Source organism: Calliphora vicina, chromosome 5 (genome assembly GCF_958450345.1).
Source record: "Calliphora vicina chromosome 5, idCalVici1.1, whole genome shotgun sequence".
Lineage (NCBI taxonomy): Eukaryota > Metazoa > Arthropoda > Insecta > Diptera > Calliphoridae > Calliphora > Calliphora vicina.
In genome coordinates, this window is record NC_088784.1 from 97,123,644 (window position 1) to 97,150,847 (window position 27,204).

General features: G+C 30.7%; 1 protein-coding gene across 1 annotated transcript in view; it reads left to right on the forward strand.

Annotated features, from left to right (window-relative positions):
- Nucleotides 1–27,204, forward strand: part of LOC135962065 (RING-type E3 ubiquitin-protein ligase PPIL2) — a 106,131-nt gene that overhangs the window by 30,673 nt on the left and 48,254 nt on the right. The window lies entirely within an intron of this gene.

A 27,204-nucleotide genomic window follows, 5' to 3' on the forward strand; every position in this document is an offset into this window, starting at 1 on the left:
AGCGTAACAATGTATTGTGAATAATTTTTATTGATAAGAACGTGCAAAAAGTGCTGGGGAGGGGGGGGTTACAATCTGGCCGCTTTGAAATAAAATTTTTATAAATGAATTTCAAATGAAGAATACAACATATCGAGAACTATTATCGGGTGTATTTCTTAAAAATGCGGGAATACAATAGATAAAATAGGCGTATTTTTTGAACGCGGTTTTTAATAACTTATATGTCATTTTGAAGGGTACATATCTGTTATTTATTCTCATTTAGTTATTGACCATTATAGTTTTTTTTTTGATTCGAAAATGTCGAATATTGTATCAACAAAGCGTCACATGCGGGAAGTTTTGCTTTACTTTTTTAACTTGATTGATCACCGAATCTGATGGTGAATGTGTTTCGGTTTCAACGTGCGAGAGATGGCTTGTTCTTTTAAGAAGACTAAGATCGTCCAGGCCAGCCAAAAAAGTTTGAAGATTTGGAAGTATTAGTCCATGAAGATTGTTGTCAACCTCAACAAGAGCTTGCAAAATCATTGAGAGCTACTCAAGAATTTGAATACGTTTGCGAGCAGCAGTATTCACCCAAAAGCAGTGAATTTGGATACCATATGAATTGAAATCGAGAGACCTTTAAAGACGATTTTGCATTTCAAAAATGAAGCTTGAACGCTATAAAAGAAAATCATTTTATGTTGGCTTTGAGAGCCGCTGTGGTTAGTGGCTTATTCGCATAGACCTGCAACTAAGAAAAAGCTCATAAGAAAAAGTCTAAAGCTACGTTTCTGCATACACCGTAATCGACACCGAAAACGAAATTCCATACATTTGCACCGAAAAAAAGTTAGTTCCAATCAGTAACGAAAAACCTGTCATTTGGGGACGCAACTTCAAGTAGGTTGTTTTCGGTGCTGTAATAACGAAATTATTTTAATTATTATTTTATTTCAAATTTAAAGCAAATCAAAATGAATAAAAAAATAAATTTTCTTTATTGGAAGAGGAAAAAATAATAGATTTTGTCAAAAATAATGAAATTCTATTTAATTTCCAATTGACAACTTAAAAAATAATTTCGTTTCTGTTTTATGCCGCAACGCACCCAACTGAAACGAAAACAATTCAGAAACGAGACGGTGACGAACACCAACGATTTTCAGTTTCAGTTTTCGTTATCGGCGTCGATTACGGTGTATGCGGAAATCCAGCATGTCCTCAAATCGCTTGTGCAGAATTTCAAATGTGTTGAAACCACAAGTCGTTGGTGTCCATATCATCCAATTCAGGCCAAAAGAAGTTGGCAATCATCGACCTATAGCGATCACCTTTGTAGGTAATTGGTCTGGGGCCGAATTACCGCATTCGGTATCGAGTAAATTGGATCGTAATTTTCTTATTTGAGATTACGGCGTTCGATATCGAGCATGAAATTTAGTACATTTTCTTATAATTACGATATCGAAATTATTTTTCGATACGATAGTTCATTCGATCACGAGTGCGGTAATTCGGCCCTTGGCCAATGTCGTTCTCTAAGAAATATGGACCAATGACGAAACACCAAACAGTGATTTTTTTGCTCTTGGATCTCAGTGATTTGGTTATCGTCCCAAATTTTGATAAAATGGGACGGTATACCCGCCCATGCACAGTTGGGAAGATAAAGTTTGTTGGAAATAAATCTGGCATTTCTAAATGGCTAGTCCGATCGGAATAAAATGTGACGTGGGCGTAGACAAGGAGTATTCGAGTTTAACTTATTAAAAAGGACTCTACAAATTCTCTATGGGCGGCTCAAAGTAGGTCTTATAATTTCCTAATTATAGGCATTTCAAAATTTAAATTTTGACATCCTTGGTCCGCTTTTTTGTAACTTTTGGACCGAATGGACTCGATTTTTTTTTGTTAGTTAGACAACAATATACAAAAGATTTCAATTTAAAATTTAAAAAATAGATTGTTTTTGTTTTTTTGGCTGTCAAATTTACTTAAACCTTTTTTTATTAAAAACAAGTAAGAAAGTATGGTCGGTCAAGCCTGACCATATAATACCCTAAGTAAAACAGCAAACACATTTTTCTTTTAAAATTTCAATAATTTATATTTTTGAGTGATTTTCGGAAGTGGGCCTTATATGGGGGCTATGACCAATTATGGACCGATCACCTTGAAATTAGGTCGTGTGATTTATGTCTATATGAAAGTTTACTATGTTGAATTTTGTGAGTATTCCAAAATTTTTAAGCGATTTATGCACGTTAAAGTGATTTTCGGAAGCGGGTCTATATGGGAGCTATGACTAATTATGGACCGATCGTAACAAAATTTGGTGACATGAATTTTATATATATAAAACTTATTTGGAGCGCAATTTGTGGAGATACATTTATAAATTAAACATTTATGACCGATAAAGTCCAATTTCGGAAGGACATTTGTATGGGGGCTAGGTGAAATAATGGACCGATTTCAGCCAGTTTCAATAGGCTTCGTCCTTGGGCCGACAAAATTATATGTACCAAATTTTATCGAAATATCTTCAAAATTGCGACCTGTACTCTGCGCACAAGGTTTACATGGACAGCCAGACGGACGGACGGACATTGTTTAATCGACTCAGAAAGTGATTCTAAGTCGATCGGTATAGTTTAAGGTGGGTGTGAGACTAATTTGGGCCACATGTAGAGCTATTTTAATAAGAGTCTTCAAATTTTGTATGAATTACTTTCTTATAATTTAAGGTAGTTTCAACGAAATCGGAACAGTCGAAAAAATATTTTTCTTTCATCTTCAAAGTTAGAAGCCTATTTGCTGAACATGTTTTTTGAAATCAACGAACAATACTCGGGGTATTGATTGTCAAAAAATGTAAATGAATTAGTTTGATGAGTCTATTTACCATTCTATAGCTAAGTTCTTTATAAGATTCAACTTTAAGGTACAGATCACAAATAAACATGATAACTTTCAAATTAGAATTTTTAAGCATTAAAAAAAATACATATCTTTTGTAAATTAGTTTCCTTTCAGTCAAATTTACAACCTTGACAACAAATTAAGAAACGTATGGAATAAAAAAAAGCTATTACCCACACTGTGTGTCAAATACATAAATGAAATGTAGACTGCATTTGACCATTTCGTTTACATTGGACCACACACATGACCAGCCACCAAAACCATTATTATTTACTCTACTCATTCGGACAGAGAGAGAGCTTTGTGTTAAAAGTGTGTAACTGTGTGTGGTAAACATTTGTAAAGCAAATAAATTATTAAATATTTTTGCCTAAATGTGCAATATTTTTCATTTGTTGTTTCTATTGTGTACATAGTTGTTTTTGTTCTTCTGTTGCATGACTTTGTCAATGGAAGGTGGTGTCAACATTTCAAAACTACAATCTGTATAAAATCAAAATTTTTTTTTAAAAAAAAAAACATTTGAGTCATTGTTAATACTAACAATAACTCGGTACCGGGTTTTTGTTTTTCTGAACATGCTTTATAAACCATAAATCTCCATTTTTGCATGTGTTGTAAAATTTTATTTTTATATAAAAAAAAGAACGAATAAAAAAAGATTATGACAACAATAAAATAAAATAAAAGAATTGCATGTGTGTGGCATTGCTGCATATTAAAATAACATAAATAAATATAGTATATGTAGTTTTTTAAAGTTTGTTTATGTACAATGCTTTTTTAATTTATACAAAATAAATAAATTACTTTAAATAACCAACACAAGCAATAAATAAACAAGTCGAAAGGGAAATTGTAATGTCAAAGATTAAATTATTTGCATTTTTTTTTGTTTATTTTTTAATTAATTTATTTTATTTATATTTAAACAAATTGCTTAGTAATTTATATCAATTTAAAATGTTTTATTTTTCTTATTATCTATAAAAATAACAATTAACACCAAACAAATAAAATAAAATTAAAAATTTAAATATTTATGTATCACCCAGTTGTGAAAAAATATTTTAGGTTGTTGTCTTTGCTTAGTTGCTTACATTAAAAACATTAGCTTGGTTAATATATCAAGATTTATAGATCATTGCACAATGGCTTCGTTTAAGTAATTAATGACAAAAAATAAATATAAAACATCTGAACTACTGTTCCGATCGGTTTGAAATTTAGAACATCATTAAAGATGGAATTAAGTACATAGTGATTTGTATACCCGTCACCATAAATTTGTCATTCCGTTTGTAATTTCTACAAAGTATATATACATATTAGGGTGGGTAGATTTTTTTCATGAAAAATCGTGTAGCAGAAACGCATTCTACGGAAAATTCTAAGAAATGTTTCCCAAGGAACCATAGGTCTAAAATCAAATCCTATCTTGCGCATTTCGTCTTTTATCCAATGATATTTCAATACAATTTTTTCATAGTTTTTTATACCCTACACCACCATAGTGGGGAGGGTATTATGCGTTTGTGCATATGTTTGTAACGCCCAAAAATATTAGTCTAACACCCACCTTAAAGTATACCGATCGACGTAGAATCACTTTCTGAGTCGATTAAGCGATGTCCGTCCGTCCGTCTGGTCTGCTGGCTGTCTATGTAAGCCTTGTGCGCAGAGTACAGGTAGCTATTTTGAAGATATTTCTATGAAATTTGATACATATTATTTTTTCGGCCCAAGGACCAAGCCTATTGAAACTGGCTGAAATCGGTCCATTATTTCACCTAGCCACCATACAAATGTCCTTCCGATATTGGACTTAATCGGTCATAAATATTTAATTTATAAATGTATCTCCACAAATTCCGCTCCAAATAAGTTTTATATATACAAAATTCATGTCACCAAATTTTGTTACGATCGGTCCATAATTAGTCATAGCTACCATATAGACCCGCTTCCGAAAATCACTTTAACGTGCATAAATCGCTTAAAAATGTTGGTATACTCACATATAGACACAAATCACGCGACCTAATTTCATGGTGATCGGCCCATAATTGGCCATAGCCCCCATATAAATCCAACTTCCGAAAATCACTCAAAAATATAATATAATTTTAAAAGAAAAATGTTTTTGCTCTTTTACTTAGTGTAGGGTATTATATGATCGGGCTTGACCGACCATACTTTTTTACTTGTTTTTCATAGTCTTTTTTATTGGATAAAAGACGAAATGCGCAAGATAGGATTTGATTTTAGACCTATGGTTTCTTGAAAAAACTTTCTTAGAATTTGATCCTCCATAAAAATCGACCCGGCCTAATATATATTCTAAATCGTTGTTGTTGTAGCAGCGTGAACAATTTTACAACATTTGATCTGGGGGTTCTGCAAGATCAAGTCCAAGAAATTATGCTACTTGAAAATGCGGAGGGTGTCATGGGTACCCTGAGGATGGAACTGTCTATGCGGAACCAGAAGGCATTAAGCCTGTTGCTCCATCCTGATCTTTCAGCGTCTGCTATCAGTGGTGGTCGACCTCCAAGTACGACATACATACGGTATCTGCTACCGCGGAATTGATGGCGTCTATATGAATGTCGTTCAAATCTGTCATATATGAGCTACGAACAAATGGATCCTGCACATCTGTATGCTCTCCTCGTATTTTCTAAGGTCCAGTCTGACATGCCTCGGGGAAGACTCCATCTGTGTGAGAACTTTAGTTTCCTCGTGAAGGTGGTGTTCGGAAGTAATTTTGAGGCAGCCTGTGATGGTCCTTAAGGCTGCATTTTGACAGCTTTGAATATTTCTCCACTGAGTACCACTTAACGAATGCGACCACACTGGAGCAGCATAGTTAACCACTGATTGTCCAATTGTCTTGTAGGTTGCTAGCAAGGTCTCTTTGTCCATACCCCAAGTGCTGCCAGCTAGTGCCTTGAGGACCTTGTTCCTATTTTGCAATTTATGCAATCGATAGGTTAAATGCCACTAGGAGATCTGAGTGACTATGGCGGATAATGCTGTGGTGGTGCTTTGCATCTTACGGAATCCATGCTGCTGACGAGCTGCTGGTAGTTAACGGGTCAGCTGGGGGAGGAGAAGAGCTTCGAGTGTCTTCGCTAAAGGTGACAGGAGAGAAATCGGCCTGTACGATCGCGATTTTCCCAGGTTTTAACAATGGGATCACTTCCTATTATCAAGACATCTGGTATTGTTAAGCTCCTGACAGGTTAAAAACCGTTATCAGATACTCGACTCCCCACTCGCCTAGGTGTTTTAGCATCAGCATGGATATTCCGTCAGGTCCTCTTGCCTTTGAAGGCTTAGCTGTGTTGATGGCTTCTGCAACTTCAGTTTAGACTTCAGACTGGAAGATCATGTAGTTTGCGGACAATACTTCTTTACGCTTTGTCTCTCTCGGGGTGCTCAATAAATTGAATCGTTATAGATAGCGGTGTCGATATAGCCATGTCCTTCTCTATGTTGAAATACATTTTACGCAACCCCCAAATAATTAACCTGATTGATACACCATCTATTTATATCTGGATTAGTAAGTCATTAATATGGACAATATGGATCTCTAATGATAGATGTTTCAAAGTTCTTTGCAACGACGTATATAAGGCCAAACCTACTATGGGTTAAAATCGGGAAAACAATTTTTAACCCGATTTTTTTTTCACCAGAAAAATTTTTTTTCACTAATAATTTTTAAACAAGATTTTTAAAATTAAAAAAAAAATAATTTTTTTACTTTTAAATTTTTGCACATCCTTGGATCCGCGCCTGTCCTTACCACTTATGGTGAAGAGAATAAAAAAGGGAACTAGCACTGAACTGAATATTGCTAAGTTTCCCATAAAGGATTTGAAAATATCCAAAGTAATCAATATAAACATGGTTTAATTGTTTAATTGTAACATTTTCACAAATCCCGGTATTCTTGGTTTGTTAATTCCGAAAAATCCTGATATTTTCGGAATTGGCATCCCTAGTACCTAGCCACTGTGATTCCAATCCCAAGTCTAGGTGAACAAAATTATAAAAAATTTAGTCTTCAGAATAAAACGAAATTTATTTTTAATAATAGCTAACAATTTGCTCTCATAAAATGTGAAATAGCTTTTTTAATTGTCCGTTCTGTTTTCATGAGAGAAGACCGAGAAGTTTAACAAAATATGCGTTCATATTATTGTTTAACATTTTTTAACAAATGTATGCCTAACTAAATAACTTATAGCTCATTTGTTTTAGTACATTGAAACCAATACTTCAAATCTTATAAGTATAGACATTGAAATTAGTTTTTATTAAATGTATATTTAACTTTAGTGGTCCTCGTTTTGTTTTAGTCATTCAAATTTGGGTCTCAAATAGAAATAAAAAAGCTGGCCAACATTTGTTTTATTTACAACATTTTTACTTAAATGTATTTCACTGTAGGTAAAAATATATTGTAGACTATTTTTTGATAAATCTTTAATTTTAATCTTGTGTTTCAAGATTTAACCCTAAAAAAAATTATTTTTAATTTAGAAGTTTTGTAACTCGAAAAATACCTAATCCAGAGGTTTTTAAACATAGTTTTTGAATTCAGAGACCCAAAATCCGTATAAAAAAGCTACTAGTTTCCAATTTGGACCACAGTGCTAACACTGTGAAATTTAAATTCTATAGTTCAATATGTACAGCATACTTTTAGGTGCTGGTACATAATTATTAATTACTTTGATTATTCATTAAAAAAACACTGTAATTTCCTTACGAAAACGTGGCAAACCCCCAGAAATAAATAAGAAATGTTTTTAATTTACAATCATCCTCATCATTTAATTAAAATCATTAATACTAAAATAAGAACAGAAGAGTATTGGGCAAGAACAAACAACAGTTGTTCCATGTAATTAATGGTCACATTAAAACTCTTGTTAATATGACCAGTATTTGGAATATTCTGTATTATATTTGAGAAAACATTGAGCCTATACATATACAATCATTTGGAGTCAATTGTTTAGGAATTACAAAACAAAAACATTAATTATATAACCAAATATCCAGAGGATTGCAATTGCTCTGGCATAACAACAGGTATAAAATGCAGAGGAAGAGCAAGCTGTGTTATCAAATTTATTGAAATTACCAGGATTACGTTCTATAAACTGAATATATGTTTGTATTTATAATTATTTAAGTAGATATGAACACATATGTAAAGGAGGAGGGAGTAGGGAGGAAGAATACCATTATTTGATGTTAATATAATAGATATAAATTCAATACAATTCTATTGTTTAAATGTATTAAGTTAATGTTCATGTGTTTAAAGGAAGCTAACAACAAGTAGAACCATCTTACATTTTACATTGAATACACATCCGTACTTTCAATTCACATCAAGAAACATCATATCATCATAGTAATTTTCGTAATAATGTCGTAAATTTAATGATACGAATTTTATTGAATTAAATCGATACTGATATTGATATTGCCTCTGCAAATAGAATTCTTTGCTAATTCTTCTGCTAATAATATTAATGTACATACATTCATATAATTTTCCCACAACTCCTGTTGTGTGCTTCATGTTTTTATTGGGCAACAGTTCCAATAATAACCTAAAGTTTCAACTAGTATTTAAGAATATATTGTGAATTTCAATTCGGCAGCTGTGCCTTTTGTATAACTATTCATGCATAGACATGCAGACATATCTGAATGTATGTATATTAAACTAAGAGTATCAATGTTTAAAGGGTGTTTTAAAGGGATGTGAGAAAGCACTATGTTGACTGCAATTTTAATTCTGCTGCCACAATTTTAATAAAACAACAATATTATGATTCTGATTAATACAATGGAAACTTTTACAAAAACATATTCAATGAAAACACTCTTAAGAATTTTTTAATTTCTTTAGTATTTTATCAATATATGACTTAAAAATCTGTCAGTTATTCTCACTTATGAATATTATAGAGTAAACACAACGCTTTTTTGCTTCGAAAAATTCGAATTTTGTGCCAACAAATCGTCATATGCGGGAAGTTTTGCTTCACTTCTTTAATTTGAAACAAGCAAGAGATCTATATTCTAATCTTATATACTCTTCACCAAATTATTATTAGCTAAATAATTTTTTTCAAAACTAAATTTTTTTTTTAATTTTTTTGAAATTTTGAAATTTTTTTTAATTTATTTGTGAAAAAAATGTAGGACAAAATTTTTAAAATAAAAATTCGGGTTAAAAAATATTTTTCCCGGTTTTGACCCATTGTAGCTCCAGTTTACTATGGCCTTATATATGTAGTTGCAAATGATTTTGAAATATCGATCATTATATATCCATATTATCTATATTAATGACTTAGTAATCCAGATATAGATTAAAAACAAATAAGAGAGCTATGCTGTGTCGAATCTTATATACCCTTCACTAAATTATATGTACTTTAAAATACAAATTTTAAATATTTTTAAAAAATTAAAAAATTTTTTTTTCAAAATTTTTTAAAAAAAAAATTCAAAATTTTTTAATCAATCTTTTTTTCCAAATTATTGTTCTTAATTTTTTTTTAATTTCTTTAAATTTATTAGTGAAAAAAATTTTTTGGAAAAAATATTTTTTTTAACCAAAAAATTCGGGTTAAAATATATTTTTCCCGATTTTGACCCATTGTAGGTCCATATTACTATTGTCTTATATACATCGTTGATATGTACTTTGAAATATCTATCATTAGATATATAAAATAGGCCAAAAATCGAGGTTGTCCCGGGTTTATCCTTATTTTGCCGATTTTCTCGATTTTAAATAGCAACCGATCCGGAAGAGTTCCCGATATATTGATGTATCAATCATGTTTGTAAGTTATGTGAGGGCTATGGAAATTTGATTTCAACCTACAGGCGGGCATGGCTATATTGACTTCGCTATCTATAACGATCCAGAATATATATACTTTGTGGGATCGCAAATGAAAAATGTAGAAATTACAAACGGAATGACAAACTTACATATATGTAGCCTTGTCACTTATGGTGAAGCTTATGGTGAATGTGGTTGTGCGATTCAGAAGTGATGATTTTGACACTGACGACAAAGAACGCCCAGGCCATTAAAAAAAAATGTGAAAACTAAGAATTGTAGGCATTACTCCAAACGTTTGCGACCTGCAGGAATCATCCAAAAGCAGGGATATACAAATTGAAGCCGAGAGATGTCGATTTTGGATGTGCGGAATGATGTTTGAACGCTATAAAAGAAAATAATTTTTGCATCGAATAATTACTTGCGATGAAAAATGGATCCATTACGATAAACCGGACCGTAAGAGATCGTATGTGAAGCCCGGCCAATCAGCCGATTCGACACCAAAGCCAAATATCCATGGCGAAAATGTAATTCTTTATATTTGGTGCGAGCAAACGTGTCCTATCTATTATGAGCTGCTAAAATTTGGCCAGACCATCACAGGGAATCTGTACCTAACGCAACTGATTCTTTTGAAAGCGTAATATTCTATCATGACAAAGCCGAGCGTAATATTAGGGTATCTTAAGTGTAACCGTAGTCAACCTGAAAAGGTATATGAGGAGCCGCAGAACAAAAAGTACTTTTTCGAATTTTTTTACAAATTGATTTTTTGGTATTTTTAGAATATTTGGGTTGAAATCTTCTATAAAAAATCAATTTCCCAAAATTTAAAATTTTCAAAAAGTACCTTTTGTTCTGCGACTCCTCTTATTATGATTTAAGATATCATCATATGGTTAACGGTAGCCTGTTTCAAAAAGTTTAAATAACCTGCCTTTATTGGATTTCCCTTTTTTTTGTATATCATAGAGCCGGTATGTGTAAATGGGACTGTGTATCTGTGTACATACTGTTATTGTTTTGTGTTTATTTCACTTATATGGCCTTCTTAAGGATTCCATTTATGACATTCGTAATTGTTATTCATGGTATTTGGGAGTTTGACTATGCTTTTCTCTTTATAATCCTATTGGGCCTGTGTGTCATTTCCTCTGAATGTTTCTAATGTTTAAGTATTTAATTTTCAAAGCAGGTTTCATATACATACATACATACATACATACATACATACATTCATTTACAATCGTAGACCCACACACAGACACATGTATGTCTGTATATTAGGGTGGCCTTTAATTTGCACTTTTTGCTTTTTTGATAGTCCCAAGGTCTAAAATTCTTCTCTGTTATCTAAAATTCAAAATCTGATAATTTTAGCAAATTTAGCAAGTTTGCACAATTTATGTATGTGAAATTTCAATATGTGAGGCTTCAATTCCTTGTAAGCATGCAAACCAAGATCCTTAAGCAAAATTTTCTATAAAGTGAATGTACACAAGTTTAATTGTTGAGCACGATGACGAATTGATACATTTGTATTATCGTCAACACTACGCTGCACATCATCAATCGTTCGATTTCTACGCACTGTATGGCGTCTATATGGATGCGTATTATTGTTAAGAGTAAACGTATTGCGAAAACGATCGGTAGTTTCTCGAATTAATCGCTCTGGTGGACGACTATGAGCATCATAAAATGCTCGTAATAACCGATGAGTTTGGCGAATTGAACCACGATTTTCAAAATAAATTTGAACAATTTCCAATTGTTGCAATGACGCACAGAGGGATTTTGGTGTCAAAAAGTCAATTTTTCAAAGTTTTAAGAAACATTTTATTTTTAAGAAATTGAAGTCTATTCATGATAAATTGCCAAAACAAATTAACCTCAAAACAACCGAAAACTGTCAATTTAGGCCAAAAATCGGACTAATACTTATAGAAATCGGTTCAAATTTGTCCGAATACCAAAACCGAAACTTTTATGAAGGAAAAACTAAGATAATGGAATTTTAAAGGAGAAACATGTTTTGTTTCAGTTCAAGATAAAAAAACATGATTAATTTTTTTTTTTTATAAAAATCAAACACAAACTGCGAAGCGTTTTGCTTGTCTGCAGAAACACCCAGAGTTTCTGGCAGGAATCGAACCCGCAACTCTTGAATTGATAGTCCAGCACACTATCGTCTAGTCTATCGGGGCGCCCTATCTGAATAAAGTCCACAATGTAAAGAGACACCTAAAAATGAGCTGAAATATGCTCTAAAATTAAAAAAAAACTTGTCATTCCGTTTGTAACACGTCGAAATATTCAGACCCACAAAAGTATATATATTCTGGATCCCCATGAAATTCTAAGACGATCTAGATATGTGCGTCCGTCTGCCTGTCTGTTGAAAACATGATAGGGCGCAAACGAAAGAAGTATTTAACAAATACTCTCTGTTGATCGGTCCATGAATAAAATTAGCAAATTTCCAAACGTTATCCGATTTTGCTAAAATTTTCAGCATTGGGTTTTTAGATGACGGAGAATAGTTTTACAAATTGGGAGCATCGAAAATCCAAAAAGTAGAGAATAAGGGCCACCCTAATATACACATCTGCTCAAAATAATAGATACACCTAATTGGAAAAAATTTAAATGGCGGTAACATTGAAAATTTCCTCGCAAGCGTTAAGAATACATCATATTATTAAAATTTCTATCTGGCAATGTCATGTCAGTCAAAAATCTGGCAACTATTTGCTTTCATGTTGATTTTTAAAAACGAATTTATTTGAATTACAAAAAATTATTTGCTCATAAAAATAGATACACATCAGTAATTTGTAATTTGTTTATATACAATTTTTTTTTTGTGCAATTTTTTGTTCCTATTTACGTGAAACAGTAAGTATAATTTAAATTTTAGCAACAATTTTATAAAAAATAGGACTCTTTTGAAGAAAATGGGACGAAATCATCATTGTACCGAAGATGAGAAAAAAATTGTTCAAACGATGAGAAATCAAGGAAAATCATTACGGGAAATAGCAAAGAGCATAGGAAGATCTTTACATTTTGTCCAAAATGCTTTATCTAAAAAACAAAAAAGAGAACTCGCGGTAGACCAAAGAAAACCAGTCCAGAAACAGATAGGCGGATCGTCCTTATGGTTAAAAAAGACCCTTTCATATCATCGAAAGCTATTTCTGCGGAGCTATGTAACGAAATCAGTCCACAAACAGTTCGTCGTCGTCTTTTACAAGCTAAATTGCCGGGAAGAATTGCCAGAAAAGTGCCACTAATGCGCCAAAAAAATATCAAGACAAGATTAGAATTTGCTAAAGAGCACTTACAATGGTCCGGGTGTGAAGGCGAAAAAAAATGGAGAAATATTTTATGGAGCGACGAAACAAAAATAAATTTGTTTGGAAACGACTGCCAAAGAAATGTACGCCGACCAAAAGGAAAAGAATTCCACGTTAAATTTACAAAAAAGACGGTAAAACATGGCGGGGGAAACATAATGGTTTGGGGTTGCTTTTCATGGAATGGTGTTGGTCCGATATTCCGAATAGAAGATACCATGAATGCTAGTGGGTATAGAGACATATTGGAAAACGTAATGCTTCCATATGCATCTTAAAATATGCCATTAATATGGACATTCCAGCAGGACAACGACCCAAAACATAGTTCAAGATTAGTTAAAAACTGGTTCTTGGAGAATAACGTACCTGTTTTAAGCTGGCCCATCCAATCCCCTGATTTAAACCCAATAGAAAACTTGTGGAGTGAATTAAAGATAAGGCTTTCGAAGGAAGTTTTCAAAAATAAAGACGATTTATGGGAGAAAACGCAAAAAATATGGTACGAGATTCCATTGGAGAAGTGTCAGAACTTGATATCAAGTATGCCCAGAAGAGTGGAGAAAGTTTTACAAAACAAAGGTGGATATACTGGATACTAGCTTTACTTTAATAATAAACTAATTTTTTTAAGATAAAATTTATTAGCTTTTGTTTAATAAGAATTTTTAAAAATGTATCTATTACTATGAGCACCAAATTTTTCGAAATTTAAGAAATTTAATTTACTTTATAATATTTATTATTAATTATGAAATATTTTGTTTTTGTTTTTTACTCTCCTTTTAACTATAAATAAAAATCGACTGAATTTTTTTTATAATTTTACAATATACCATTATTTTTTTTCGTTTTTAAAAAATAAATTTTGGTGTATCTATTATTTTGAGCAGATGTGTATATAGGGATATATACCCTGCAGTTTTAAAAGTTTGTTTTAAATTGTTTACTTGCATTTCAACAGTCGACACAAACATTCTCTATTTTATAATATGATTTAAGTGGCTGTGTATAAAATCAAACTAAATTGAAAATGTTGCTAAAATTCTGTGTCATAATAACGTATCATGGACAGCAGGGTACTTATATACATATGTATGTTTATAGGTTTTTGTATGGATGTGTCTATGTTCTTGTATCGTTAGACATGTACAAACATATAATATTTGAATGCTGCATGTTGTTATTCTTAGAATATTAGATTAAAGGTTTTATCATTTACATTAGCTTCGTTTTCTGTGTTATTTTCTTTTTAGTTTTATTTTCTAAAAAGTATTTTAAAAATGTTAATGCTTTTTGGGGTCAAAAGCTTAGTAACACATGTTTTTGTACATTTTTTTGTTCTTTTTTTTCCAAAATAAAGTTTTTCCAGCAACAATAGAATTTTGTAGCATTAGTGATTGCTTCATTTTGAAAATTTTGTTAATGTTTACTTCATAAAAATTTTATATGAAACAAAAAAGTTTTAAACAAAAAACGATACAAGTATAAAGCCACATTTACAATGATGGTAACAGTTTCAATTTTCTACTAAAAATTAAACGACAATCTACAATATATGTGAGAAAGAGAGGAAGGAAAATCTATGAAATGCCTTAAGGAAAAATTTCCTCATAAAAATCAAGTATTTTTGAAAAGTGAAAAGTTTAATATTAAGTTTAAGTTCATAATTTTATGATGATTTCGTTTTAGTTTTTTACAAAATATTTATGGAAATTCAATATTTATTTCAGTAAGCAGCTGTTGTAGACTTGTTAAAGAAAGTATTGGGAAACATATTGAATTCTATGGCAAAATATCGTGTATTTAAATACAAATTTTTGAATTAAGCACTTTATATTTTATTAAATTTACATAGGTGCGTCTAGATTTTAGCAAAGAAATACATTCTTTGTTTTAAATTCACCATAAGTACTTAAGTTTGCAACAAAATCACTCTTAAGATGAAACATAATCACTTTTACGTGTTTATAGGAATCTTTTCTTTTTTAAGAAGAAACTTTTCATTTGTAGTTTGAATTTTCTGACATGACACCAGAGAGCAAAAAGTTACAGGCACAATTTTGAAGTTCTTTTTTTGTAGCTTGTGTTTTTGTCTAGCCTTGGAAACTGCATTAAATTAAAAGCAAAAAACTTTATCATAAGAAAATCCTAGTAGTTGTTTTATACAGTTTTCCTTGGAATACAACAGATAATCAAAATTTATGTTAACTAGTTTCCAGACAAAATTAAGAGGGTTGTTCAAAAATTTGTTTGTACCTCAATCAATCAATTTAAGTACCTCATCCGATCAACCCAATTTTTCAGTACATTTTCGATTGTTTCGGCTCGGAACTCTTCAATGTGAATTTCGAATTTATGTTTCAAAGCTACAATGGTCTCTGGATGGTTTGCGTTACATTTATCCTTAATGGCACCCCACAGAAAATAATCTAAAAGGCTAAATTTAATTTAATTTACACGATTTTCAATAACAGTGCGTAAAATATCAAAGTTTGCATTGTAGGTACTGAAAAATTGAGTCGATCGGATAAGGTACTGTCGAGCTAGCCGTGGCAGTTATATTAATGATATTGTGTTCCATTCTTAAATGACAAAGTTCAACCTTTCCAATAAAACCAGAAACTTGAAAAAATAATTGGTACTTTTTTTATAGCCGATTCAAATTTGAAATTTTTAATGACCCACCCTTTATCTCCACACGCAGAGAAAAAATATAGTTGGACATGGTTACTGTAACCATTTAAATAGTGTTACAAGATTTTTAACAATATTATAGTCACAGTAACCATTTACATGATTGTGGTAACCATAATATGGTTAATTTATGATTCACATGATTGTATCAACCATATGTATGGTTACAGTAAACAAATATATGTTTGTGACAACCATATTTATGATGAATAATTTTATCATAATATGTTGTTCTCAGATTATGATAAGCCTTAAGCCGAGAGCAACATAATGTGATAAGTCCTTCATCATATGAATGGTTGACACAAACATATATTTGTTTACTGTAACCATATATATATGGTTGATACAATCATGTGAATCGTAAATTAACCATATTATGGTTACCACAGTCATGTAAATGATTACTGTAACTATAATATAGTTAAAAAACTTGTAACACTATTTAAATGGTTACAGTAACCATGTCCAACTATATTTTTTCTCTGCGTGCAGTTGTTGTCTTTGCTGCAATCTGTGGTTTTCCCATTGAACAGATTTGTTATTGGCATTCATCAAATATATTTTCATTTCATAATATTATATAAGTTTTGGAAAAAAATGGAGTTTGCAGACTTCGCTTCTATACCCCTTAAGTGTCAGAATATTAGTATTTGAGCGAATTTTTTTTTGTTAATGAAAGTCTTTGCTTTGTAGTGGCCCTCCTACTTTGTAAACCCAACTAAAACTTGTATAAAATTAATGTCTTTTATGAAAAGGGTAAGACAAGTTGAAATGTTGCACAACTTTTTCAACATGCTGAACTTGATATCAATTATTAAAGATAATTATAGTTAAAGAAAATTGCCACGCAACATTTTAAATACAAATAAACAGTCTCGGTATTATGTGCCGATTTAAGGGAATTTCAACTCAAAGTTTTGTTGGTAAAGAGAATAAATCATAAACATTACAGCTAGCTCCTATCGTTAGAGCCCTATCGTGTTTTAAACAGACAGGCATACGGACGGACGGACATAGCTAGATCGTCTTAGAATCTTATGAGGACCCAGAATATACAGTGGTTGACAAAACAATGGAAACTTTTCCAAATATTCCATATGTAGCCCAAAATTTAAAATATTTTCTTAAAATAACATAATTAATTATATTCTGATAAAAGGGAACAAAATTAAAAATATTCACTATTTCGCTACTGATAAAACAATGGAAACTTTTAAACTTCTGCAAGAAAGAAGTGTAAAACGAAAATAATATTTAAAAGAACGATGTAAAAAGCATCCTGTTTACAGTTATTTTATTTTATTTTTAAATTCTGGTAATTTTTCACAATTTCTTTTTCTAAGTTTTTCGCATAATTGCTTTTTTTCAAAGTTAACGAAAATGGCTAAAGTTAAGATTTGTGAAGACTTAAAAAATAAAAGAATTAACGATTTTAAAGCTGGTTTAAAACAAAAAAGTATCTGTGATAAATATTCAATAAATAAATCAGCAGATTCAAAAATTATAAAGAAATTTCGTAGGAATGGTTCAGTAAAAACTCAACATTTAGGTGGAAGACCTCGTAAGACTACTCCTAGACAAGATAATTTAATAGCGAGAGAGTTCAAGAAATTCCCAAAAATAACTCCTCGAGAGGTTGTTAATAGCGTAAAATTAGAAATAAGTATCCGAACAATTAGTCGCAGGGCAAATGAGGCTGGTCTTGGTTGCTATCGTCCTGTGAAAAAACTACTCTGCTCGTCTACAATTTGCCAGGGATCATTTAAACTGGTCGATACAGAAATGGAATACTGTCCTTTTTTCCGACGAATCCAAATACAATTTAAGAGGCAGTGATGGGAGAACATTTGTAAGACGACCAAAGGGAAAAAGATTACATCCAAAGTACACAAATAAGACTGTAAAGTTTGGCGGTGGCAATATTATGGTATGGGGATGTTTTTCAGGGCAAGGTATGGGCCCAATTCATATTATAAATGATACCATGACAGGTATAGGATACAGAACCATATTAAACCATATTATCCATACGCTGAGGAAAATATGCCCCTAGTTTGGAGATACAAACACGACAACGACCCGAAACACACCTCTAGGGTTGTAACCGAGTGGTTACAATCCAACGAGGTACGTGTTTTGAAGTGGCCTGCCCAATAGCCAGATCTCAATCCCATAGAAAATCTATGGGAAATTGTAGATCGTAAAATAAGGACCCAAAATTACACCAGGAAGGAAGATTTATCGGAGGCGGTTATAAGGGAATGGCAAAATATTTCAAAGGAGACCATTGACTCTTTAATTGGTTCAATGCATCGTCGATGTGTAGCAGTTATAAAAAATAAGGGATACCCAACAAAATATTGAGTTATTGCAAAGTTTAGACCATATTTGTTAAAATAATACCTAAGTTTCCATTGTTTTGCCAATGCCTTAATAAAGAAATCTTTTAATTTTGTTTTCTCATTTTTAGAATTTAATTAATTATGTCCTTTGTTTTTTTGTTAAATTAAGTTAATAAAAGTATACTAATAAAATACTACAAAAATGTTAAAATTTTTTAAAAAATTATTTCAGATTCTAGACCACTAATGTAATATTTGGAAAAGTTTCCATTGTTTTGTCAACCACTGTATATACCAATATTTCAATATTTTACAAACGTAGTGACAAAATCAATATATAACAAGTAAGAGAGCTATATTCGGCTGTGCCGAATCTTATATACCCTTCACCAAATTATACTTCAAAATAAAAATTTTAAATATTTTTAGGTAAACTAAAATTTTTTTCCAAAGTTTTTTTACATTTTTTTAAAAAAAAAAAAAATTTCGAATTGTTGTTTTAAATTTAAATAATTTTTTTTTTAAAATTTTAAAATTTTTTTTTGTTTTTTAAATTTTTTTTAATATTTAGCGAAAAAAACTCCTGATGAAAAAAAATAGGGTTAAAAAATATTTTTTCCAATTTTGACCCACTGTAGGCAAACGTCTTTGAAATATCTATCATTAGATATCCATATTGTCTATATTAATGCTTTAGTAATCCAGATATAGGTAAAAATTTATGTTGTCCTGATTTTAAATAGCAATCGAGCCGGAAGAATTCCGGAGATATTGATGTATGAATCGTTTATGTAAGTTATTTGGGGGCTTCGGAAAGTTTATTATATCTATAAGGATCCAGAATATATATACTTTATAGGGTCGGAAATGAAAAATGTAGAAATTACAAACGGAATGACTAACTTATATATACTCTTCTCACAAAGGTGAATGGTATACAAATAAAATTATATTTTAATTACTAAACCATGTATTTGACAATATTCTGCATATCTTTTGTTCTCGTTGTACACTTTTGTTTACAAATTTTCAATATAAACCATTGTAAACAGTATTTAAAAAGTTTTTTCTGCTGTCAAAAATGTTGTTTAAATCATGGCAGAATCAACCAGGTACAATTATTAGGGAGAGTAGTAGTCAATATTTACCCCTATAACGTCAAACTATGGATGTTATCACTTAATGTTTTCAATTGATTTGTGCGCGTTTTTAGAAATTGTTTGTGTTAAACTTTAATTTTTCACATTTTTATTTCGCAAAATTAATTATTTTTCACACATAAACTTTTCAAATTGATTTTTTCCAACAAAACTGGAATTTAATTTATTTTCTTTTAAATTTTGATATTTCTCATATTCTTTTGTTTGACATTTTAGGGAATCTTTAATTGAGAACATGGTTTCTAATAATTGTACAGGTACATGTTAATTCTGTCATGGTTTAAATTTTATATTATTTTGTTTTTGCGAAAAAAACAATGTATTCATTTGTAATCTGTTAGAGTTATAAAATTGTATATTTATGGAAGTGATGATGGATAATGAACGTTATTTTCTGGTAGTTTGGTAACATTTGATTTACATGCATGATATTTGAAACACTATAATTTGTTCACTAATTTCAGTTTGATAATCAGGCAATAGAGCAAACATTTTGGATGCAATCAGGTTAGTTCCTATAGGTAACTACAAAACTAATTGTCATAATACCAGCGAGCATTAGGGTGTTTTCACACCCACCAGCATGATTATGGATATATGTATATAAGTTTATAATTTACACATTTTTCATTTGCGAAAACATATATAGTGACGGATAATACAATAGAATCACTACATATGAATTCGATTAAAGCGGTAAAACTACAAAATTTAATTTCAAAATTTAAAATTTGTTCATTATATATTATTGCTCATAACGTAAACAATAAATAGAAAAAAATAAAATAAAAAAATAACACATTCTTATATTAAAAACGATGTCAAATCTAAAAGACTAAATAAAATATGCGACATTCAAATAAAATCAATCAGTCTTAAAATTATTAAAAATAAAAAATCATCATAAGAATTCGTTGTTTTCTTAATATTTTGTTGCATATCAATTATTTCTAATAACAGGATCAAATCTTTTGGGTATTGAATTTAACAAACTTTCGCATGTAGATCAGGAAATTGCATACCATATTTCCTGAATTTTCTGCCAAAGTTCTTCCTTGTTTTTCAATTTTTCAGGTCCGAGTTTGTCTTTTACTATTTTCCATAGGATTTAAGTCTGGTTATTGAGACGGCCATTCCATAACATGAATTTTGTTATATAAAAACCATTTTTTGGCAAGACCTGACGTGTGCTTTGGGTCATTATCTTGCTGGAAGTGCCATTTTAAGGGCATATTCCATTCTGCATGTGGCTTTATAACATTCTCCAACATATTTACATACAAGTGCTTATCCATATTTTCCTCAATCCAATAAATTGGACCAACGCAATACCAAGAAAAACATCCCCATATAATAATATTTCCCCAACCATGTTTAAACGTTTTTGGTTTTTGCCATTTTTTGGACGTCTAGCCCATGTCTTATCATCACTACCAATTAAATTAATGGTCGTTTCGTTCGTCCACAACACATTTTGCCACTTTTTTATATTTTCTGGCCCACACCATCCTTATGATTGCTCCTGGTTTTAAATGAAATATTGGTAGTGATTCTATTGTAATGTCCGTCACTGTATATTCTAGATCTGCTGGAGTATATATATCAATGTCCGTCTGTCTGTTGAAATCAACTTTCCGAAGCTTCTAAATAATTTACAAAAAAATATTGATACATCAATATTTCGGTTTCTATTTAAATCGGGAAAGCTGGTCACAAATGACTGAGATATTGCCTATACAATCGATATACGAAGTCATGTTTATGACACGGAAGTCAAAGATCGGTCAGGCTAGCGATAGAACGTATTGTAGGGTAAAATAATAGAAAGTATTTAAATGATTGATATTGTTACGATTTTTAAGACAATGAAAATCATTAGAGTACGACTTAATATTCAGAACCGAACCTAATATTTAACATAATCTTCAACGTTTTGAAACTTTAAAATTTTAATCTGATATGATTTTCATTATCCTAAAAAAAATCAAATAATTCACTTGTACTGTGTGTATGACAACATCAACTGTGCAGCAGCTTTAGAAGCTATAGTTGATCATTGTGGAAATGGAACATTCTAGTTTTCTCCATGAAATTATTCATGAGACTTATAGAAGTTGGCGCTTTATATATAAATAGTAACAGCATGTTGTGAGTAAGACAGTATTTCGTATGCACTGTTAGAGTTAACATCAACTATAAAATCTGTTTTGAAAGTGTGTGTATTAAAAGAGAGTTACTACTGCACGCTTTTATTTACAATTAGAAGAATACGGTTTATTTAAAGTAAATAAACCACCGTTTTTAAAAGGTAAAAACGTAATAATATTATGTTTATAACAATGAACCGGGTTTGCAGTTAGCCGGTTTATAGAAACATATAATTGGTTAATTAAGAGGTCTCTTATCAGTCATATTGTCATAATGTTCTAATATATCACGACTTGGCTGCTCGGCTTAACCGACTCTTAGGCATTCGGCGCAGGTCTCTGCTGGTTGGTTACGATAACACAATAAACATAGCATACAGAGTATTATTATTTTAGGATATTTTTTACTTGAAAAACAATAAAACCATTGTGAAATATTAGGACATTATGACAATATGACTGATAAGAAACCTTGTGAATTGACCTCATCGGCTATGAAGTATTTTTCTAAAAATATATGAAAGTTAAAAATCGGTTATAAAATATTCGAGTAAAATATCACCGGAAATATTAAATTCAGCAAAAATTTCCACCAGAAATTTTTTTTATCTATAAATTCTCTGTTATAAATGTTTATCCAATTAGTATAACTTTTACGCATTGCATATATGTAAAACAAAAATATTAAAAAAAAAATTATTCATAAAACCACCTTCCCAGTACTCCTATCAATATTACATTGATGTTTGATTTAACAATTTCCCAACAGTTCGAGGAGGCTGTCTATAACTAGTGATTGTACCTATCATTTAGGGTAACAACTAGTTACATAACTAGATACGTGACTAGTTATAGATTACTTAGACCCACTATGTGGCAATTGTCTGCTCGCTAGTTTACATGTGATGTATAAAGTAAACAATTGACTTCTGTCTTAATACAAAGAGCACAAATGGCCCAAAATATATAAAATGAAGTTATACAAGTATTCAGACATTAGTGATAATTACTGTCTATAAGGGTTACATCGACTACTTGCTTAACTGCTGGGTTATTCGAACATTAATCATGAATACATATGTATGGCCTCACATCCCAAATTAGTGCGTCTACTCGTATTAACTTTTATGTCCTTTATTGTGGAAAAATAATTAAATAGCTACTAGCAGTAGTAGTAAATATTTAATTGCAAGTGATTTTCCAACATTTGTGTTGAATTTTATTGATAGCGACACGTTTTTATTTACTCATTATTATTTGTTTAATATTAAAAAATGTAGTAATTGGATTTTATGTAGTTTTGAATTATTATTAAGGCTTGTCAAGATACTTGGTTCGTATTTGGAATTCAGAGAACCCACATATGATTGTCGAAAAACAAATCCATCCATAATGTGTCACTGTTTAGGATTAAAACTATGCTTCTGAAGCAGATGCTCGATATTGGGCCATGATAACTATGTTCTTTCGACCTAAATTGTTTGATATGTATATGGAGTCTTGCAAATTTATGATCTACCTTTTCCCCCAATTACTATTATGGTCAGGGCAGGCACAATCTTTTTACTCAGTTTCAAGTATAGCATTTCATAAAAAAGTCGTTTCTCTCATACATAAATTACAAATTGTAAAATTACCCCAAAAAAATGAAGAAAAAAAATGGAAAAACAAAAGTCGTTAACTTTACTATTTTGCTGGCAATTTTCCGCATCAATACGCTTTATTAAAAAAGAACATATTATAGAAAATGGTAACAGTAGTTTATTGGTTGGACTACCTACTACTTTATTATGAGTGCAAGATAAAATATGTTTCACCAGCACTAATCCAAATTGAGTTTGTCATAAAATTACCCCCAAAAAATAAATGGAACAAACCTTGCGAAATGCCTTCCTGAACAGGCAACAAATAAAAAAAAGAAAATACAACAGGATAAAAATTTCAAGCCAACAAATGTTGTTGATAGTTTTTTAGCATACTCTAATACAGATACAAAGACTCTTAAAAAACACTTATACATACATACAGACACACACACATATGTATGTACACATAAATATTAGGGTGGTTTCTTTATATAATTATTTTTTTGGAATTTCTGAATGTTCGTTTTGGAATACTTTCCCTAATCGGTAAAAATTTCCAAGAAATTCCCGTCAATATTTTTATACCCTTCACCTTCGTGAGAAGGGTATATATAAGTTTGTCATTCCGTTTGTAATTTCTACATATTTCATTTCCGTCCCTATAAAGTATATATATTCTGGATCCTTATAGATAGCGGAGTCGATTAAGCCATTTTCGTCTGTCTGTTTAAAACAATTTTCTGAAGACCCAGATATCTTCGGGATCCAAATCTTCAATAATTATGTCAGGCATGCTTTCGAGAAGTTTCCTATTTAAAATAGCAAAATCGGTTCACAAATGGCTGAGATATGAGGAAAAACCCAAGACAACCTAGATTAGAATCACTACATATGAATTCGATTAAAGCGGTAAAACTACAAAATTTGATTTGAAAATTTAAAATTTGTTCATTATATATTAATGCTCATAACGTAAACAATAAATAGAAAAAAATAAAATAAAAAAATAACACATTCTTATGTTAAAAACAATGTCAAATCTAAAAGACTAAATAAAATATGCGACATTCAAATAGAATCAATCAGTCTTAAAATGATTAAAAATAAAAAATCATCATAAGAATTCGTTGTTTTCTTAATATTTTGTTGCATATCAATTATTTCTAATAACAGCATCAAATCTTTTGGGTATTGAATTTAACAAACTTTCGCATGTAGATCGGGAAATTGCATACCATATTTCCTGAATTTTCTGCCAAATTTCTTCCTTGTTTTTTTAATTTTTCAGGTCCGAGTTTGTCTTTTACTATTTTCCATTGGATTTAAGTCTGGTTATTGAGACGGCCATTCCATAACATGAATTTTGTTATATAAAAACCTGACGAGTGCTTTGGGTCATTATCTTGCTGGAAAAGCCATTTTAAGGGCATATTCCATTCTGCATGTGGCTTTATAACATTCTCCAAAATATTTACATACAAGTGCTTATCCATATTTTCTTTAATCCAATAAATTGGACCAACGCAATACCAAGAAAAGCATCCCCTTATAAAAATATTTCCCCAACCATGTTTAAACGTTTTTGGTTTTTGCCATTTTTTGGACGTCTAACCCATGTCTTATCATCACTACCAATTAAATTAATGGTCGTTTCGTCCGTCCACAACACATTTTGCCACTTTTTTATATTTTCTGGCCCACACCAATCCTTATGATTGCTCCTGGTTTTAAATGAAATATTGGAAGTGATTATATTGTAATGTCCGTCGCTGTATATTCTGGATCCTTATAGATAGCGGAGTCGATTAAGACATGTCCGTCTGTCTGTCCGTCTGTTAGTTGAAATAAACATTTATAATGATTACATTGAAATAGATGAAGGCCATGAACTTAAAATATATGTATATCAGTGATGTTGTTAACCGCGTAAGTAAGTGTTGTAAAATATTTAATAAATCGAATGATAAACACAAATATTGCAAACTAACGATTTTTTGCAAGAAAAGTATGAAGTTTGTCTTATACATGATTTTGAACATCGTTGAAGATCTTTGTCTAACATGGTAATAAACTTTTTGCGTATTTGCAACGTTCACTGACAATGATATCAAACATTGGATAGATTCCCTTTATTGTGTAATTCCCCGAGACCACTTTATTAAGCAAAGATTCGTCTACGTTGATAGAGCTTGATGTATCATACAATTTGTTATAAATAATTGTGAAATCATAATATTAATAGGCAAGTCGATTTCTTTAGACCCCTTTTACGCTCACATTATACATTCAATTTAGGAAAGAAATATACCATTTTAAAGGGATTTATTCACAGAAGTGCAGAATATATATTGAAATCGGTTCAGTTTTTTAGGAGTTATAAGCGTTTTAAGATGTTACTAACACATATGCAAAAACGTGTACATGTGAACCTTAAGCTAAAAAGTAAACAAAGCAATGCGTGTTGTTGTTGTAAATAAATAAGAGAAACAATTAAACAGTATTGATTTCGCTCTGTTTTAAGTGAGAGTTGTTATAGAAAACAATGAAGAAGAAGATTTTATTATGTAATTTAAAGTCGCTTGAAAGAAATATTTTGAAGGTTTTTTTTATTTTATCAATATGTAATTGTGAGTAAATAGTTATTTTATAATATCTGCAGAACTATAATTGCGAAGGGCTTTAAACTTTATACGAATCAATTTATTATCACTGCATGAATTAACCAAAAATGAGATGGATCAGAACAGGTGGCGAGTCACCTCCCATACAAAGTAAATAGTTATTTTTAAATATTTTGTGAACTATAATTTCAAGATTTTTCAAACTTTGTCTATATGGCTCTTTTATCATTTTGCATAGTTTCGCTGAAAATTTTCGGGATTGGAATAGTGGGCGTGGCACACCCTATACAAAGTAAATATTTAATTTCGAATATCTGGAGAACTATAACAATTATAAAAGTGTTTAAGCTTTTTACGAATTAATTTGTTATTACTGTGCGGAGTTAGCTGAAAATAGGCGAAAATAGTTATAATTACATGATTCTTCAAACTTTGTCCGCATAGCTCTATTACCATTTTACAGAGATTGGCTGAAAGTGGTCGGGATTGCATTAGTGGTGGCACCTCTCATTCAAAGTAAATAATTAATTTCGAATATCTGGATAACTATAATTCTAAAAGTATTTAAAATGTATATCAATCAATTTATTACCATATTAAAAACGAATTTATTCTTGATCATTTTACAAAGTTTAGCTAAACATGATCGGCTTAGTTGGAATGACGCCTCCCATATAAAGTAAAGTTAAAGCGAATATGAGTTATTTTTTACATAAAATACATAAAAATGGGTGGGATCAGAACAGTGAAGTAGTGTCTCCCATACCAAATTAGTTAATGTTTGAATATCAAATAAACAGTAATTGAGAGATTCTCAATATTTTGCATGTGTTATTATCATACCATTGTACATAGTTTAATTTTACTAGGATAGGGGTAGCGAAGTACACCGGGATATACTAGTAGTGAATTAATTTACTAAAGAATTAGTTACTCAATTTAAACCCCGAATTAATGAACGACATAAAAAGTTCTTAATACGTTTATATTGTATTTGAATTCAGGATCATGTCCAACTAGCTCAAATTTTTTAAAGCATAGCTCCAAAACGGAAACTAAAGGGTTTGCTAGTCAATTGTTTTGTAGATTGTTCGGGAGTTAATCTGATCAGAATATTTCTGTTGAAAATTTAATGATGAACTTTGTTTTCGAATGAATTGTTAACTTTAACGTTATTTTTTGTTTTTCTTTAACAATAAAATATTAAAGAAACTTACATCAAAACTTCATTCGTTACTTTTTAAAAAAAGTTAAAATCTCTTATTCGAATTATTCGTTTTATTCGAACAAGAGAAAAATCGAATAATTCGAATACTCTAATATCTAATGATAGATATTTCAAAGACCTTTGCAATGACGTATATAAAACCATAGTAAGTTGGACCTACAATGGGTCAAAATCGGAAAAAATATTTTTTTAAAATATTTTTTTTTCACCAAAAGCTTTTTTCGCTAAATATTAAAAAAAAAATGGAAAA